Source organism: Pararge aegeria, chromosome 26 (assembly GCF_905163445.1).
Source record: "Pararge aegeria chromosome 26, ilParAegt1.1, whole genome shotgun sequence".
Lineage (NCBI taxonomy): Eukaryota > Metazoa > Arthropoda > Insecta > Lepidoptera > Nymphalidae > Pararge > Pararge aegeria.
The window spans coordinates 933661-953868 of record NC_053205.1 but is presented as its reverse complement, the minus strand read 5'-3'; the positions used below and the strand labels follow the sequence as shown (position 1 = coordinate 953868).

The 20208-nt window shown below is 37.3% G+C and overlaps 1 protein-coding gene across 1 annotated transcript in view; it reads right to left on the bottom strand.

Moving 5' to 3' along the window:
- Positions 1 to 20208, bottom strand: part of LOC120635187 — a 107382-nt gene that overhangs the window by 61942 nt on the left and 25232 nt on the right. The gene's annotated exons all lie outside the window — the stretch shown is intronic.

Here is a 20208-nt window from a genome sequence, read left to right as displayed (position 1 = left end):
TGAACAATAAACAAAAATATTATTATTATTATTTTTCAGTAGGGTGGTATTTAGCCACGGCAAAAGCCTCCCACTATTCCAGACCAGAGAAAATTCTGAAATTATAAATTCCAAAATTGCCCCGCCAGGTTCGAACCCGGGACCTCCTACTTAATTTCACAGCGCTCACCGTTGCGCCAGGGAGGCCGTCCCGCGTGAATCGTAATATTTTACTTTAATCATGTACTACATAACTTTTATGTATTACCAATAGTTTTCTTAGCCAAGCCAAAATATTGAATTTTATAGATCACAAGCGTACCCAGCCCGCTTCGCCGTGCTAGATTTTGCTTTATTTTATTTAAACAATAAACTTACATCATTAAATTTATAATTTAAGTCTCATAATATATTAAATCATTTATTTCTCTCCGTATTCATTCTCTTCTATTCTCTTCTCGAGCGGGTGAAGATTATTATCTACACCCATGTACAGCCAACAATAGAATATCATCATAGTAAATAAAAGCTGTATTTGACAGTTTGCCAGTTCAAAAATAGGAGTGTTCTGATCGTCACCAAACTTTACAGGATTACTCGCCAGGTCAATCCGGAGATTCCCTGAAAGTTTCAATGAAATCGGTCCAGCCGTTTCGGAGCCTATACGGAACATACCCACACACTTTCTCTTTTATACATATAGATAGATAGATAGGTAGATAGATAACATTTTACTTTTACTTCGGGTTACAATATTGAAATTTTTCTTAAAGACCTCTTATTTTTGTGGCAATAAATTATAGCCTGTTTTACATCGTGATAATTAAAAAAATGGTTAAAATCGGTGCAGTAGTTTCGTAGCCTATTGGGTACAAATGAACAGACAAACAAAAAAATCTTATCTCCTTAAAATAAGTAATACACTTGACACATCTTTGTCAGTTGGTTGATAACAAGACCAGACCAGAGAAAATGTAGAAATTGGATAGAAGCAGACGTTACTTTGCAGAATTCCATGATATATTATGGAAACCTGTTATTAGTTTTAAGTGAATCAATTTGTTAACTATTTAGTATCTACAACTGTTGGTTTTCCAATTAAAGTAAAAATAAAATAAAATAAATAAAATTGGTCTCAATTTGCTATACTCCGCGAACAGCAGGAGAATCTGTAAGGTGTAATTTATAATTTCTTCAATCTTTATACGCCACACAAACAGATCCTCGGCAATGTCCCCTCTACGTTTCGCTTCGTAACCGGAACATCCTGAGGAGATTTGAATTTGCAATGAATAATTGTTAATACAATTTATATATTTTTTTTTATATGTATGTCTATTTATTGCCGAATATATATGTATATTATTTGTAGTATTATTGCACTATCCCGCTCTCTTGCAGCTTTTCCTTCTGCCGGAGGTTGCCTGTAACAGATTGCTTGCAGCAATAAGGCCGCCTTTGCATGCCTACAATTCTTGTTGTTGTTTATTCTATATTTTGTGTATATTCTGATGTTTGTGTGCAATAAAGTATTTCTTCTTCTTCTTATTTAGAAGACTGTTTGGTGTGAATAATGATTGAAGAAATTATAAATTACCCCATACAGATCCTCCTGCTTTTCGTAGAGTATAGCAAATTAAGCTAAATTTTCATAATATATCCGCAAAGTAACGCTTGTTCTATCCAATTTCCACATTTTCTCGCACTCGTCTCACTCTACTCGGAGGCTTTTGTCGTGGCTCCACCTACTGACAAAGACGTGTCTACTGTATACTTATTTTAAGGCGATAAGATTTTTTTGTGTGTCTCTTTATTGGTACCCAATAAGCTCAGAAACTACTGCATCGATTTTAACCATTTTTTTATGGTTTGTGGATTATAGCAAAAATAATTTCAATAATATAAAAATGTACAAATCATAAATTCCTAAATAGCCACTGCCTCGAACCTAATACTTATAAAACACTTGCATACTCCTTACCACTGCGCTCCCTAGTCCTCTTATAGTGCCAGAGACCGTTCAAAATTCAAAATTCAAAATTCATTTATTTCAAGTAGGCCTCATACAAGCACTTTTGAAGCGTCAAGTCTGTCCGTGTGTAGTGACTCTACCCCCGGTTCGGAAGGCAGATTCTACCGAGAAGAAGCCGGCAAGAAACTCTGCAGTTGCTCTTTTCCAACATCAAAAATTTACATTTTACATTTTTACATTCATTTTTCTATCTTGTGAGAGATGAAAGCGGATCCGGATGCTTCCAAGCAACCTTTGTCATTAAGAAACTCATCAATTGTATAATAATCTCGCTGTAATAAATGTGTTTTAACACATTCTTTAAACTTATGCATTGGTAGGTCCAAAATTACCTTAGGAATCATATTATGAAAGCGTATACTTAATCCCACAAATGACTTCTGCACCTTTCGCAGACGATATGAAGTTATGCGTTAAAACTATAAGCGGCTTAAGTCGAGCCTGAGGTATCCAGTGGATCTAGTGTTTAAAGTAGAAGTCATATTTATAATTTCTACATTGAAACAGTACAAACAAACTTCAAGACATCAATTATTGCCAAATATCGATTTTACTTGGCGGGTTTGCGCCATCTTGTATTTACACTGTGCGATATTATGTCGTAACTCTTTGGTTAAGTCGAGTATAGGTAACAAAGGATATTTTTGTATTAATAACGAAGTGTGTTTTCGTGGCTTAGGAGTTAAGTTATTGAAACCGTCACGTAAGGAAAAGGCGTTATGCTACATCAGTACAGCGTAGTTCGAATATTATCGCCAGATCGATTTTTATGCGGCATCGTACCGGGACGCTAAGCCGCTTTGCCGCACATCTTCGTCGAAAGGTTGGTAACTAGCCATAGCCTCCTACGCTTGACCAGAACAGTAAAAATTCCGAAATTATAAATTCCCAAATGGTGCCGGGAATCGAAACTGGAAACGCCTCTTATCAGACCAAAAGCTCTCACCTCTGCACCAATGTGATCGTAAAAACAGGGATTTAATAATAGGGATACTAGGAAAACATAAACAAGAAACAGTAGCTCTGATAAGACAAAGCCGCGCGTGCTAGTTAAATAACTAACAAGTTAATGAACTATCTTCGACCCATTTCCGAACGAATACAAATTCAAATTTCGAACGACACATCGTTCCATCTACAGCTATCTTTAAAAATATAATCCGTGAACGTTGGCAGCCATGTCAAATTACTGCTGGACAGAGATGGCGTGGAGTCGCATTGATAGAATTATTTTATTATATTAAATATAAATAAATAAATAAATATACTACGACAATACAATACACACATCGCCATCTAGCCTCAAAGTAAGTGTGTTATGGGTACTAAAATGACTTATAAATACTTTGATTGTACATATAAACACCCAGACACTGAAAACAATTAATGCTCATCACACAAACATTTTCCAGCAGTGGGAATCGAACCCACGGCCTTGGGCTCAGAAGGCAGGGTCGCTGCAAACTGCGCCAATCGGCCGATAAACTTTAGTAGTCGAGCGTAAGTATTGGATACTTTTAATGTATTACAGAAAGTACCTACTTTCAAATAGTCATTTTTAGGGTTCCGTACCGGAAAGGTAGAAAGAGGCCCTATTACTGAAGACGTGAAAACGTGAACTGCACGAAACTGTGTTATCCATAGTTCAACATGCCGTGACCAGCAACTGTGACCAACGACGCCATTAGAAGAAAACATTTTCCATTATCGAAATCAAAATAATTATGAAAGTTTGAACACTTTCAATGCTATTTATTCACTTTTGAAAAGTTTCAGTTCAAAAGTGAATAAATAACTCCATCGGTGGTATCCAATCGAAATATTGAAGTTTTATAAATATCACATACACGTGGGAAGTGGCAGCCGTGCACTGTCCTCGTTAAATGATTGCTTGAAATAGGAAGACGTGGAGTCGCTAATGTTATCGAAAGTTTTAAAATTGTGTTACAGTTAATTTGTAATGATGACCTATGGCTCTGAAACATGGTCGTTAACTATGGGCCTCATAAGAAAGCTAAGAGTCACTCAGCGGGCGATCGAGAGAGCTATGCTCGGAGTATCAAATCAGAAATGTGGAGATTCGTAGAAGAACCAGAGTTACCGACATAGCTCAACGAGTCGCGAAGCTGAAGTGGCAATGGGCCGGGCACATAGTTCGGAGAAAGGATGGACGTTGGGGTCCCAAGGTGCTGGAATGGCAGCCCCGAACTGGTAAGCGCAGCGTTGGTCGACCCCCAACGAGGTGGACAGACGACATTAAGCACGTCGCAGGTAGCCGCTGGATCCAAGCGGCTCAGAACCGTGGAACTTGGAGCTCCCTACAAAAGACCTATGTCCAGCAGTGAGCGTCTGTCGGTCGATGTGATGAGGATGATGATGAAATTTATAAAGGGGGTAAATAATGAATTTTTTGATAACTATAAATTCATATTTGTCAGATATTTTATTAAATTGATTAGGATTCTTACAAATACGCTAATAATTATTATTTAGTTAATACTAGCTGTCCCGGCGAACTTCGTACCGCGGATCATTTTTTTTTGACGTGACAACGTCTTATAATTCGATGGAGCTGCACGCACGAAAAAACATGACGTATGCGGCGTTACCTCGCTCTGAGGCGTTCCATTCAAGGCTGGAAGTGCAAGCGAGAGCGCGGAACGAGCGACCAAGAGGCACAGTCGGCCTCCACGACATCTGTCTCTCTCCTACTTGAGTGAGCGATGCGTCCGCGTGGACAGCTTCTATACAACAATACATTTACATGTTTTCGGCAAGGATGAAGTGCAGTGAAAAGTGAATGCGGTGTCAATTGTTTATAGCAACGATAATATCTATCAAACAAATAAAATTCCATCAGTATTTTCTTACGACGTTGTCACGTTCAACTATCGTCAGTAAGCCGACTTTACAGACAACCAATTTTTTATGAATGTTATATTTTAATACTTACTATCCCATTCCGGTCTAAGAGAAATCTAAAAAATCTAATATCATTAAAATTGGTCCAGCCGTTCTTGAGTTATAAATGGTGTAACTAACATAACTTTCTTTTATATATATAAAATATAGTTTTCGAGAATTTGATTACCAACCAATGTTCATGACATTGGTGATTGGTTGGTGGGTATCCTATCCCTACTAATATTATAAATGTGAATGTAAGTTTGTTTGTTACGCTTTCACGCGAAAACTACTGAACCGATCTTCATGAAACTTTTTATACATATTGTTGGAGGTATTAGAAATAATATAGTAGGTATATTTACATGAAAAAAAAAATACGTAAGATAAAAAAAAATTATGAAAAAATCTCATATATGACTGTACGTGGGCGAAGCCACAGGGCACATCTAGTTTTGATATAAATACGACTGCGTTATCAATACACCTCACTTCTGTATGGACACGAACGATGCAAAGATACCTCCCGGTGTAGTCTTATTAAACTTGTTATTCTTCTTGTTAGTCTTTATCAATTATCTTTTTTCAGCTATAAGTGAGCCCCGACTGCAATCTTACTTCCATCATTTAAATGTTGGATAGAAGCAGGCATCGCTTTGCGGAACTGCACGATATATTTTGAAAATTAAGGGAAATTAAAAACTAAATTTTCTCTGGTCTGGTCTGGCTGGCTTCGGTCGTGGCTAGTTACCACCCTACCGACTAAGACGTGCCGCTAAGCGATTTAGTGTTCCGGTGCGATGTCGCGTAGAAACTTATTAGGGGTATGACTACTATACCCCCTAACAGGTTAGCCCGCTATCATCTTAGAATGGATCATCACCACCAGGTTGCAATCTCACCTGGTCAAGGCTAACTTATAGAGCAAAAAAAAAACCCTACATATAAGAAAATATAGATTTGAATTAATAATTGCCCCACCGGGAATCGAACCTGGAAACTCCTACTTAAATTCACAGCACCCACCGTTGCGCCACGGAGGTCATCAAAAGCGAAAGTTAGTAGTAAATTTTAGCCTATCTCACGTACGTGACTACAATCCAAACATACAATTTCATTTATATCGACATCGACTGTTTAAGATGGTGTAGCCTCGAAGTTATCATTAGAACAATTCAATATCTGTATATTACAAGTATTTATGTATGTTATTCATAAAAATATTCAACAGCTATCTCAGTACCCATAACACAAGCTACGCTTACTTTGGGGCTAGATGGCGATGTGTGTATTGTCGTACTATCAAAATTAAGCTTAATTTGCTATACTCCGCGAAAAGCAGGAGAATCTGTGTGGTGTAATTTATAATTTCTTCAATCCTTAAACTCCACACCAAACAGATCCTCGGCAATACACCCTACGCACGTTTCGCTCCGAAACCGGAGCATCATCAGGAGATGTTGACTTTATGTTGTCTACTGTTGGATCTGTTTGGTGTGGGGTATAAGGATTGAAGAAATTATAAATTACACCACACAGATTCTCCTGCTTTTCGCGGAGTATAGTAAATTAAGCTTAATTTTGATAATATATCATGGATTTCCGCAAAGTAACGCCTGCTTCTATACAATATTGTCGTAGTAAAAAAAACAATATCACACCTCCCTGGGGCGCTGTGTCGTTTAAAACAGGTCCCAAGTTCTATCTCTGAACGACTGTGTATCGTAAGAATGACACCCTGAAGTTAGCTGTAAGGTTTGACAGTGTACACTTTCAATAGTCAAAGTCTGCGGGCTCATTCCGGTGATTCAATCTTAATATATATAAATGTCTTGTCACGATGTTTGTCCGCGATGGACTCCTAAACTACTTAACCGATTTTAAATTATATTGGCACACCGTGAGCAGTCTGTTCCAACTTAAGAGATAGGATAGTTTAGATTTTTAATTATAGTCGCAATTTTATTTTATTGCAAATAATTTTTCTATAATTAATTGACAGTCACATGTTATATATATATAATACTACTATACTAATTTAAGGCTTAGCGATACTGAATGCTTTAAAAATACAAAATCAAACGCAGACGAAGTCGCGGGCAACAGCTAGTATATATATATATATGTAGTAATAAGAATGGATGGATAAGTATCGGTTTAACTCAATATGCGTAATATGTAGCGAACTATTAAGGCTGCGCTATCCTCGCATTTTTCTATACAAGCAATTAGATGACTGTATCTACTATTATATTTGACGACCTTCCTCGCGCTGCGGTGAGGGGTGTGATTTTGAGTGGAAGCTCCCGGTTTCTCTTCCCGGCACAGGCAATTGGGGAATTTCTTTTTGTAAATTTTCTCTGGTCTGGTCTAGTGGGAGGCTTCGGCCGTGGATAGTTAGTTACCAACCTGCCGACAAAGATGTGCCGCTAAGCGGTTTAGCGTTCCGGTACGATGTCGCGTGTCGGGTATGGATTTGATCAAATTCAATTTCTTTATTCATGTAGGCCTATGACAGGCACTTATGAAGCGTTCATACATACTCGTATATGTTTACATAATTGTAAGGGGATGGTGATAACTTCGTACGCCAACTTAAACCTAAAGCTACGAGGGTTCCAAACGCGCCCTGGTCTTAGAAGAGCCCACAACAAATTTAGCCGGGTAATTTTTTTTGTTATCACCATCTCACAGTTTATTTATATTTAGCTATGAAGCTAGAGCAATTCACACCCAAGCTTTTATATCGTTCAAGTAATCCTTAATATTATAATAGAATTTTTCTATAAGCTTACGTTTTATATAAACTTTAAACTTATTGAGAGACATCTCAAAGATTTCATTTGGTAATTTGTTATAAAATAATATACAATTGCCCTTGAATGAATTAGCAATTTTGTGTATCCTAGTAAACAGCACAGCGAGTTTATTTTTACTTCTAATATTAATATTGTTACAGTCCATCTTCTTTTTAAATTTCGTTATATTTTTATGGACATAAATTAAATTTTCAAATATGTATTGTAACGGCCACATCCCTAACAGGTTAGCCCGTTACCATCTTAGACTGCATCATCACTTATCATCAGGTAAGATTGCAGTCATGCGATTAGATGTTACCGGCCAGCGTAACCTTAATTCAAACTCTTGTTTATACGGTTTATCCGTAAGAATGACTTAATTAGACGACGAGGAAAATTGTGATATTTTTCCAATTCATAACTGAGTCTATTGGATGTACGGCTAGGTACATAAGTAGTTTAATTTTTATTTTTTCTGTTTTCATCATTGAATAGTGTCTCTAAATCTAAGTAAATAAAAATTAAAAACAACAATGCAAAAAAAAATATTCTCTATTTTGTGGAAAATTGTTCAACTTTACAATAAACTAACCGTTAATATCTTGATTCTTGATCTCCATTTAAAGTTCAAAGTTTGGTTTAAGCGTAAGATTATAGAGTACTGAAACTCAAGGACTTCAATAGTAAATACTTCAAAAGTTTTTTTTTATAAATTCAAAATGCATATAAAAATTTTCGTAACCGACAGGAATTGAACCTGCGACTCTCTGGCAATCGCGTCCTGAGCGCTTTCTACAGCTCTCCTACCTTTTTATAAAAATTAATAATTCCTCCAAGTGTAGGTAAAAACACTAATAAAAATTATAAAAACATCAAAAGTTTATATAAAACGTAAGCTTATAGAAAAATCCTATTATAATTTTAAGGATTACATGTGTGATAAAAAAGCTTGGGTATGAATTGCTCTAACTTCATTGCAAGACATTAAATAGACTGTGAGATGGTGATAACGAAAAAAAAACCTGGCGAAATTTCTTGTGTGCTCTTCTTAGAGCAGGGCGCGTTTAGAAACCTTCGTAGCTTTAGTTTTAAGTTGACGAATGTAGTTATCGCCATCACCACTCACTGTTATGTACACATTTTGTATATAATCAACGCATCAAAAGTGCCATCTATGTGCATATTTGAATGAAGAAATATTTGACTTTGACTTTGATGTGTTGGTGACACTCATTCTATACATGGGGTATCGTATCTAACAACGACAGCCGCATTTTTTGAAAGTCGCATGTGTAACAAAAATAAAAATTTTAGTCTATTATGAACATTTTGGTAAAAAAAATACAAATAAAGAAAAAACTCTTTTAAAAATTTTAAATGACAATGTGAGATGGTGATAAAAAAAGAAGACCCGGCCATGGTTGTTGTGGGCTTCTTCTTGGACCAGGGCGCGTTCGGAACCATCCTAGCTTTAGTTTTAAGTTTCAGAATTCATAATTTTGAATTCGGCGTTTCACCTGTCATGGCAAAATGCTAGTTTTTTACAGTTTTATTTATCGAAAATAAATACCAATGTCACTTAGAATTTAAACAAAATTAAGTATTTCATATTACATTTTTAATCCCTACTAATATTATAAATGTGAATGTAAGTTTGTTTGTTACGCTTTCACGCTAAAATGGCGAAACTGATTTGGATGAAATTTGGCATGCATGTAGCCTTTGACATGGAAAAGAACATAGGCTAACTTTTATCCCGATTCCTTAAGTAATTCCCGAGGTAAAATTAAAAATTGTTTCTGAGCTAAGCCGCGGGCAGACAGACTGAGAATTTGGTATGCATGTCACCTATGCTATGGAAAAGGACATGTACTTTCCATACCGATCTCTCATATAGTTGCCATGGTAAGATAAAAATTTTTTAACGAGCGAAGCTTTAGACCTAATCCGATAATCTACGCAGACGAAGTCGCGGGCAGAAGCTAGTTAATCATCAATGCAATATTTTAGCGGTTCTTTGTTACTGTCATCATGCCTATTCCACCGAATATCCGGTTCGGTTAAGGTTAAACCGATTAATATCCGGTTTTCGGTTATTCGGTGAAAACACTAAGCGCATCTCTACTTAGTAGACACCCGACTAATTCACTTAAAAGAGAGACGTTTAAGGGGGGGAGAAGAGGTCGAGTCAAATCTTATCTAACATACGTTGGAGAGGGGGGGGTCTCGGCAAATAACACGCAATATTTTTTTTCTTTTTGAAACAAAAAGAATTATACTATTTTGGATTTGGTCCATTGGCCTTTTTACAATAACAATCCAACGCGTTAACGTAAGGAACCCTCATTTTGGAAAATCTCACGTTAGATTGGGGGATGGAGGAGAAAAGGAAAGGGAAAGAAAATTTAAAAAAAACACCTTACGTAATTTATAAACGCCTCCTTTCCCAATTGGCGGGCTAAAATACAATATTTAATTAACGTTTTAAGTTTGGGAATCGCTGGGACAGCTTATCTTTGGCCACATTAAAAAAGGTATTCACATCGTTCGACTTACAAAATATTACTATTATTAATGGCGGACGGTCGCGTACTGAAGTGCTACAGATTTTTTTTTTTATGCTCTTATGCTACAATCTGTGGTGAGCAGTGGCGTGCATAGAGGGTATGCAAGGGGTATGCAGATGATATAAAATGTAGAAAGTCTCCAGTACGAATTATAAATACTTAAGGGTAGGCTTTTTATAGCTCTTACAATGCCTGTCCTTAAGTTTTTTATAAATTCAAATTCAATCCAAATAATGTATGTGTAAACGGGGCATACTTCTTCTATTCGATGTTCCCATGCTTTAGCAGGTGGACACGTTAATTATACCCCTTGTCAGGGTATAAAATCGGGGGATATAATTTTTGTCTCCTGCCCGTGCTAGCCCTACTGGAGATTTTCTTCATTTTGTATCATCTGCATACCCTGTGCAGACCCTCCATGCACGCCACTGGTGGTAAGTACAACATGTTATTATGTCATTAAAACTGAGAAACATACGAGTATAAGTTTTTTTTTTTGGCATATTTTTACGATATAATCATCATCAAAAAAAATTAGGTGTGTGCACTTATGCACACGCGTTAGAAGTTATACTTCTTTGGGGTAACAAGATAAAAATCTTTTCAAAAATTTTATCTTATCTTTCGCCTTATTCTGTTTGTAGGAAAAATGACACTAACGTAACTAAAGTTTTATTATAACGCATTGTCTTATTAGTTATCTCATTATCGGACCACCAAGTTTCACTGAACGTTAAAATTTGAGATTTTTGTACAATTGAATCAATTAAATCACCGGTATGAGGCTATGAGCCCGCAGAGTTTGACGAAAATGTACTAACAAAACTTTTTTGTGAAAAATTAAAATGTTGACTAAAGCTTACTTCAGGGTGTCGGTTTTTTGTGACGGTGTGCACGTGCATCGTGAATATTTACTTTCATCATTTTTCCCTTACGCGCTAAACGAAGAATAACTTCAAAAATTTAAAGTTCATTTAATTAAAGTAGGCCTAAAATAAGCACTGTTAAAATGTCAAATATGCAATCAATCTTATTATTATTATTATTATAAAGTTAGTAAGGACTGGAAGGAAGTTAGTACCTGGAAAATGTATACATCGAGTTGTACGCGGACAAAATTGCTCGTCGAATAAAAAATAAAAGCACTTGTGTGTACGAGCGTACAATGTGTTATCAGTTATTTACTCAGAGCGAACCCGCGATAAGATATCCACAGACCTAACTCCACAATAAGGCCGATTGCTTGCACTAGTTCATTACACGGGGTTTACTCGCGTTTCTATAATGTTAGATATAGGAAAGATTTTTTTTTATCCTAACTAATATTTTTCCTGATTCTAAGGTTGTGTGGCTGAGATCGCTACTAAGCGATAAGGCCGCCTTTGTATTCTACTTCTATATTAATGTTTCTGTTTTCCGTTTTATATATCTTTTACGGTGGTGTGCAAATAATGAGTTACAATCTATACTTGTAGTAAAACTGTAACTGGAAGACTTTTGTTTATGGAAACTGCAACGTTTCCTACTAGATGACGCTACAGTCGCTATAAGACTGATGTGAAAGGCATATACTAATGCAGCCGTGAGCCGTTGCTTAATTGGTGAAAGCGCTCAGGCCGCGATTGCCCGAGAGTCGCAGGTTCAAATCCTGTCGGTTCCGTAATTTTTTATATGCATTTTGAAATTTATAAAATTGATTCTTGTACATTTAATATATTTCGAAAATTTTGACGGGGGAGGCTTTATAATCGATACTGAGTCTAAACCAGATTTTTATTTATTTTTTGTCTGTCTGTCTGTCCGGGCAACTACTGAAGGGATTTAGATAAAATTTGGTGTAGCGGTAGCTGATATCCCGGGTTAACATATAGGCTACATTTTATCTCGATAAACAATAAGTTTCCTCTAACCGGAACACTAAATCGCTTAGCGGCACGTCTTTGTACGTAGGGTGGTAACTAGCCACGGCCAAAGCCTCCCAGACCGACCAAACAAAATTTAGATATTATAAATTCCCGAATTTCCCCTGCGAGGAATCAAACCTGGGACCTATTACTTAAATTCACAATAAAATAAATAAATAAATAAATATACTACGACAATACACACATCGCCATCTAGCCCCAAAGTAAGCGTAGCTTGTGTTATGGGTAGAAAGATGACTGATGAATATTTTTATGAATAATATACATAAATACTTATAATATACAGATAAACACCCAGACACTGAAAAACATTCATGCTCATCACACAAACATTTTTCCAGTTGGGGGAATTGAACCCACGGCCTTGGACTCAGAAAGCAGGGTCGCTGCCCACTGCGCCAATCGGCCAAACATAAATGTTTTTCAGTTGGGTGTTTATTACATGTTATAAGTTTTTATGTATATTATTCATAAAATTATTCATCTGCCATCTTAGTACCCATAACACAAGCTACGCTTACTTTGGGGCTAGATGGCGATGCGTGTGTCGTACTCAGTCCCTCGAAAGTGAAGTCGAGCTTCTGTCCAATGCACTATCAACACTCTCGCGGAAGCGCTGATAGCCCAGTGGGTAGGAGCTCGTCTAACCATTTGGGCCGAGTTCGAATCCCAGCACGCACCTCTAATTTTTCTAAGTTATGTGCGTTTTAAGTAATTAAATATCACTTGCGTCAACGGTGAGGGAAAACATCGTGATTAAACCTGCATGCCCGAGAGTTCTCTATAATGTTCTCAAAGGAGTGTGAGTCCACCAATCCGCACTGGGCCAGCGTGGTGGACTACGGCCTTAACCCTTTCTCACTGTGGGAGGGGGGGATGGGGGTAATGGGTCGATGTGAAGTTATGTGCTTTTCACTTGCTTCAAGGCATGCCGGTTTCACGATTTAGAGTTTAGAGTCTTAGAGTTTTTTAGAAGTTTTCGCAAGTTAAAAAAAATAAGGATTATGCTTATTGGTGTTTTAAGGTATTCTTTTTATTAAGTGAATTGAAAAAGCTAATCCCGATTTGATTTTTAAAAGAAGAATACACAACTTTTTTTTTTTCGTTATGTTTATAGACGAGCGCTTGATTGCAATCTTACCAGATGGTAAGCGATGATGCAGCCTAAGGTGGAGCGCGTTCGCCTAGAAGATGCCTATTCACTCTTGATTTGAAAGTACTCGTATTGTAGGCCCTGGGGGAAATGGAAGCTGGAAGGGCATTCCAGATCCTAGCGGTGCGGATCAGAAACGAAGATGCGAAGCGCTTCGTACGCGTCCGCGGTATATCGACCACGTAGGGATGCAGATCCTTACGGTGCCTCGCGGTTCGATGGTAAAAAGGCGAGGGGGGAACTACTTCAAATAGTTCTTGAGCACACTCTCCAAAATATATCCTATAGAATACCGAAAGACAGGCAACCTTGCGACGATGTTCCAAACACTGAAGTTTTCACTTTTAACAACTTTAAACTATTAGTAGTTCTGAACCTCAATTGAATTCAACATTTCTCTTCACTCTCAACACTCAAATTGTTTCTACGGAGAGCATTAAAACAAACGCGGATAAAGTCGCGGGCAGCAGCTAGTATTACATAAAAAAGTTTACGAACAAAACCTCTCCATAGATGTCTATGTCCGCAAGGTTTGAGCGCATCGCAGCAAATGTATTGTGTACTTAAATCGAAAAGTCTTGACCTGGCAAACTAAGCTAACTTTGTTCCATATAGTCGATAGAATACTGTTTGCGGAATTCCATGATACAAAGTAATCTTTATTTGCGATAATCCCCTAAAAACGGTTTAAACAATTATTCATTGTATAGTCAACATCTCAAAAATACGACTCTTTTGATACGTCAAGTATGTCTGTTTGTAGTGACTCTACCGCCGGTTCGCAAGGCAGATTCTACCGAGAAGAAGCCGGCCAGAATCTCAGCACTTAACCTGAGGTTCCAACAGTCTCCTGAGGATGCTCCGGTGTCGGAGCGAAACGTGCGTAGAGAGTACAATTAAATTTTTCGTGAAGTATAAAGATTGAAGAATTTATAAATAGCACCGTTTTGATTTTTCTAGTTTTCGCAAATTATAAAAAATTAAGCTCCATGCTAGCCGAGTTGGATACCCCGGCACGCACCTCTTACTTTTCGGAGTTTTGTGCGTTTTTATTTAAGCAATTAAATATCATTAACATTAATTATATTTACTAACATAGATATTAAGTTTATTGTGAATAACTAACACATGGACTTTTTAAATCTGAAATAAATGCAATACAAAACAACACCACTTGCTTTTAATAGTGAACGAAAACGTCGTGAACTCAATTTGTACGGCCTTAAACAAATAATAATATATTAAACATACCAAACTACTTTTTTTTTGACGTGACAACGTCTTATAAATTGGTTTTCCGGGTGACACTTCAAGAAACTGCGTTACGCTCCGCTCACGTTATGCGCTCACAATGAGAGCGAGTGAGAGGCACGCGTCCCTTCCACTCGGGCATGGTTAGCCCGCCTAAGAGCGAGAGAGACAGACATAAAAAGTGAAAGGCACGCGTCCCTTTGTAGTAAACGCTGTTTCATTGTACGCAAATGTATTGCAAGTTATTGTATGTATATTTGTATATAAATACGTATGTATGTGTAAAGGTAAAAATAAAATTTTGTTAATATGAAATTCAGTGCGAGATTCTTAGTATAAATTAATGTTTTAAATATAATTCTTTGTATAAATAAATGTTTTAAATTGTTACTATTATTTCATCCTTCTTCCTACTATACGAATGAATATTCACATTAAAATTATTTTACCACTCAAAGTCGTTGTCACGTAAAACTTTCGCCCGTATACCGACTTTACAGGCAACCAATTTTTTTTTTAATAAATTTACTACGACACATCGCCATCTAGCTTCATTTTTGTGAATGATATACATAAATAATTAGAAAATACATATAAACACCCAGCACTGAAAAACATTCATGCTCTTCACACAAAAAATTTCCAGTAGTGGGAATCGAACCCACGGCCTTGGGCTCAGAAAGCAGGGTCGCTGCAAACTGCGCCAATCGGCCGTCAAAACGATCATATCTACCTATTAACGGCTCACTACAGGTCACGGGTGGCCACTCGCAATGACTTAAGGCCGTAGTCCACCACGCTGGCCCAGTGCGGATTGGTGGATCTCACACGCCTAAGGCATGCTTACATCGCACATTAAAAAAAAAGTTAGAAAAGTTATTTTGTGCATGCTAGGATTCGAACTTGGCCGCCCGAAAGTGAAGCTGATGTCCTAAACAATCGGCCGTCTTTTATAATATTTGTAAGCATAAAGATAAGATAAGCATAAATGTAAGCAGAAATTCTTTAAAATACGTTTTGACAGTTCTTTAAAAATAGCTCGAGCCCCGGATTCCCACGGCTCCAAAGTCTCTTCTCCAAAAGCATTCAAGGTTTTCATATTTGCGCCTTTTGGCTTGACCAGCACTGATAGCAGCCCCGCACGCGCCATTGATGAGATGAAATTAGTTAATAGAAATAAATGAATTTAGAAATTTTAAAGCGAAACAGGCCTTTAATTTGAACCCATTTGGGTTTTTGAGATGACAACGTCTTATAATTCGATGGAGCCGGCTGCACGCGCGAAATAACATGACGTATGCGGCGTTACCTCGCTCTGAGGCGTTCCATTCAAGGCTTGAAGTGCAAGCGAGAGCGCAGAACGAGCGACAAAGAGGCACAGTCGGCCTCCGCGTTCGACATCTATCTCTCTCCTACTTGAGTGAGCGATGCGTCCTCGTGGACAGCTTCTATACAATAATACATTTACATGTTTTCGGCAAGGATGAAGTGCAGTGAAAAGTGAATGTGGTGTCAATTGTTTATAGCAACGATAATATCTATTAAACAAATAAAATTTAAATTTTCTTTTGAAAAATGCAACCATTAAATCAGTATTTTCTTACGACGTTGTCACGTTCAACTATCGTCAGTAAGCCGACTTTACAGACAACCAATTTTTTTTTTATTACTCCGCGTATCACTAGCGCTACAATTGCACTACATGCAATCTAAATGTCATCATCGTATCACAATCAATTACCAAGTTCACGTATTAACGAGCATTGTTGATATAAAATGATGTAACGAGCTTGATTATTAACTATCGCTTTACACTGGCTTCGTTTACTTCATTTAACTCACGCTTTGTAGCTCTTCTTTAATTGTTTCTGTGAAAGGAGGAATCTCTGGAACATCCAGTTTTTATTAATACACTTTATTTGTACACCACCAAAAGAAAAGGCATGCACAATAATAAAGAAACAGAAAAAGTACTATAGGTACAAAATGCGGCCTTATCGCTTAGTACCAGTAGGCGTACCAGACTCATCATTAGCAACCAACATTACAGGGCACGGGGCTCCTCCCACAGTGCGAATGATTTAGAACATCGCCCACCACGCTGGCAAAGTGCGGATTGGTGGGTTTAATACTCCTTTGAGAACATTATTGAGAGCTCTCAGGCACGCAGGTTTCCTCACGATGTTTTCCTTTACCGTTAAATCACGTGATATTTAATTGCTTTAAAGAGGTTTATAGGGGTAAGTTAGTTAGAGGTGCGTGCCGGGATCGAGCTTGGTCCCCCCGAGAATGAGGTTGAAGTCCTAACCACTGAGCTATCACCGCTTCGTTCTTAGGAGACGACCTTTAATGTTTCAAAAAACTTTAATAACGCAGTGATTAACCATCTCCTTTATTATCGTGATACTTTTTACACAGAGAGGTAATATCTGACCTCCGCAACCGTCAAAGGACGACTGCTGAACAATACGTACAGCATTAATTGTATAATTACGTCATAATATAGCTGCATACATGTTCGTGGAATTAAATTTGAACAGCTGTCGGCATATAAACATTATGTCCATATACCTTTAATTTTAATTCAGAGTGGTAAACGTAGGAAACATAGCATTCCAAGTTATCAATAGCATTCCAAAAAATATCCAAAAATATAAATAGTTATCCTAATTTTGAACAGTTATAGTATTTTAATCGAATTTGTATAATATTATAGAAAGAGATATGATTAATTCCACATTTTGTTTGCTTTTTAAGTTAACATGGAAACTGAATTATGTTATGTTGTATATAAAATAATTTTTAAGCTTGGTAAAAATAATAAACAATGTATTTATCCTAATATTCCTTCCTATGTTGCCCGGAAGAAATGAATGAATAGCGAAACGACTACCAAATAGTACCTTCTACCTAACTTTTTCTATTCTACCTTCTACCTAAAGCTGTATAAATAAGTACTTAAGGTATATATATATATATATAGGTGAAATTCATATCCCCAGCATTGTGTGCAAGGGGAATTTGTATTTATTTGTTTTAACTCTGCATAAGGAAGGAATTAAATGTATTGTCATCATCATAATCATATACACCCACTATCGGCCCACTACAGGGCACAGGTCTCCTCCCACAATGAGAAGGGTCTAGGCCGTAGTCCACCACGCTGGCCCAGTGCGGATTGGTGGGCTCGACACACCTTTGAGAACATTATGGTGCTCAGGCATGCAGGCTCTCCCGATGGTTTCCTTCACCGCTGAAGCAAGTGATATTTTAGTTGCATAAAACGCACATAACTTTAAGAGTTGCTCGGTGGGATTCGAACTCGGCCTTCCGAAAGTGAAGTCGAAGTCCTACCCACTAGGCTAATACCGGTTGTTCTATTGTAAAATTATATTATTCTTGTCTATGAACAATAATAGTTTATTCAGTTTGAAATCATTGGAGTCCACTGCCGGATATAAATGCTATACCATCGTTATACCACTGATTCCCACACGTGGAGTGTGGAGCTTGTCCAGCACTCTCTACGACTCACCTGATGTATCCAAACAGAGGGTTAACTTATAAGTGCCTGTGATAGGCCTACATGAATAAAGAAATTTTGAATTTGAATTTGAATTTGGTACGTTTTTCTATATTTTTTTACGACATTTCACACATCGCCATCTAGCCCCAAAGTAAGCGAAACTTGTGTTGGGGGTACTAAGATTGAATATTTTTATAAATATAATACACATAAATACTTTTAATAAGCAGATGAACACCCAGACACTGAAAAACATCCATGTTCATCACACAAACACTTTCCAGTTGTGGGAATCGAACCCACGGCCTTGGACTCAGAAAGCAGTACACTGCGCCACCCGGCTGTCAACTGTAAGCGCAAAGTGCAAATTTTAATCAGAAAAACAAAAGAAAGTATCAAAACATCACCGCCGCACTACACAATCCCATAACGTACTACACAATTACTTGACGGGCCGCTCGTTTAATATTCAACTTTGCACCGTTGTAATAAGATACAGTTCGCAGCGACCGCATCGGAATGGTATTAGCGTTTGGTACAAGAGTGGAATAAATACCGAGCGTATAATTAATAACTTAGCTTTTTTTAAAACGCAAGCAAAAATAAGGGTTGGTTTGACAGCTTTATTTGTGAGACCTTTCTGGTTCGGTGGAGAGCGCTGTAGTCTTTTAAGTAGACGCCGCGTGTTTGATTTTTGGGTGTGGTTCTTTTGAAATTTTTAATTTCCTTTTTTTCTTTGAACTTCAGGGTTATTACGAATTTCACAATAGACTTGCAACAGCTGTAATTATCGCAATCATGGTTGAGTATTGAGGGTGTCATTATACCTTTTTTATATATTAATAGCGGGCTCGTTTGCCTGCTCACCGCCGCCCATAAACATCTGCAGCACCAGCGCAGCGACCGATGCGTTGCCGGCTTAGATTGAATTTTTGAGGAAACACATCAGATGGGAGATTGTTCCATAATTTGAACGTGCGCGATAGAAATGATCCTCAAACAGGTTAGCCTGCTACCACCTTAGATAGCATCATCAATTACAGCGAGGTGAGATAATCAAGCTTAATAGAAAATAACAATGTCTGTCTGATGTCTACTGTAGGACATAGGTCATTTGTAAGGATGTACACTAGACGGTCTTGTGTTGCATTTATGTGAATCGACACTAACACTCGCTTGATATCGTCTGTCCACCTAGTGGGGGGTCTAACAATACTGGGTTTTTCAACACGGGGTCGCCTTGGTAAAATGTTGAATCTTTAGTATTATTAGTACTATCGTTTGATCAAAGCCTTGAAATGAAATGAAATTAAATTTATTCGCTGAACATGAGCTTTCATAGGATCTTATTATTATAACAACCCTTGTAATCCTCGTAGCTTTAAGTTGACGAAATTAGTTATCGCCATCAACTCACTTCTATGTCATATTTCACATGTAATGTACGCATTGCGTATTGCAATGTACGCGTGCCTTTTTTTTATTAAGTAACCAAACGAAAATTATATTTTTGTAGGGAAATAATAATAACAAACTAAAATTAATATTTACAATAAATATAAGCCGTCTAACTGTTCACTTATGGGCATGGCACTCAAAATGCTGGCACTATTGCCCCTTTGAATAGCTAGACTTAGCCGTTGGGCTAAATAAGCGCCAGTTCTCGGGTCACCAATTTTTGGTACACTATGTTAATAAAATTTTTCGTGTCCAAAGACCAGTGTGGCTATTTGAATAAGAAATATTTGACTTTGACTTGACTTTGAACATTCCTTCATATTCTACTATTAAGCATGCGAAATTTAAAGTGCACAACAAGAACAATCATTATACATGTCTGCAAAATCTTGTTGAGCAAGAATTTAAAAGCAATTAATTAAATTATACAGGTAATGTCAATGGTATCACAGTAATGTTAATTAATAATATTATATTGAATTCGAAGTCAAATACTCAGATAGCTTATTAGCACAAATAACGGAAACCGCTATTACCTATGTATTGTACCACACTCCCGCCGTAATTTCATCCATGAAATAGTTGGCGTTACCAAATAGGGATTAGAGTGAG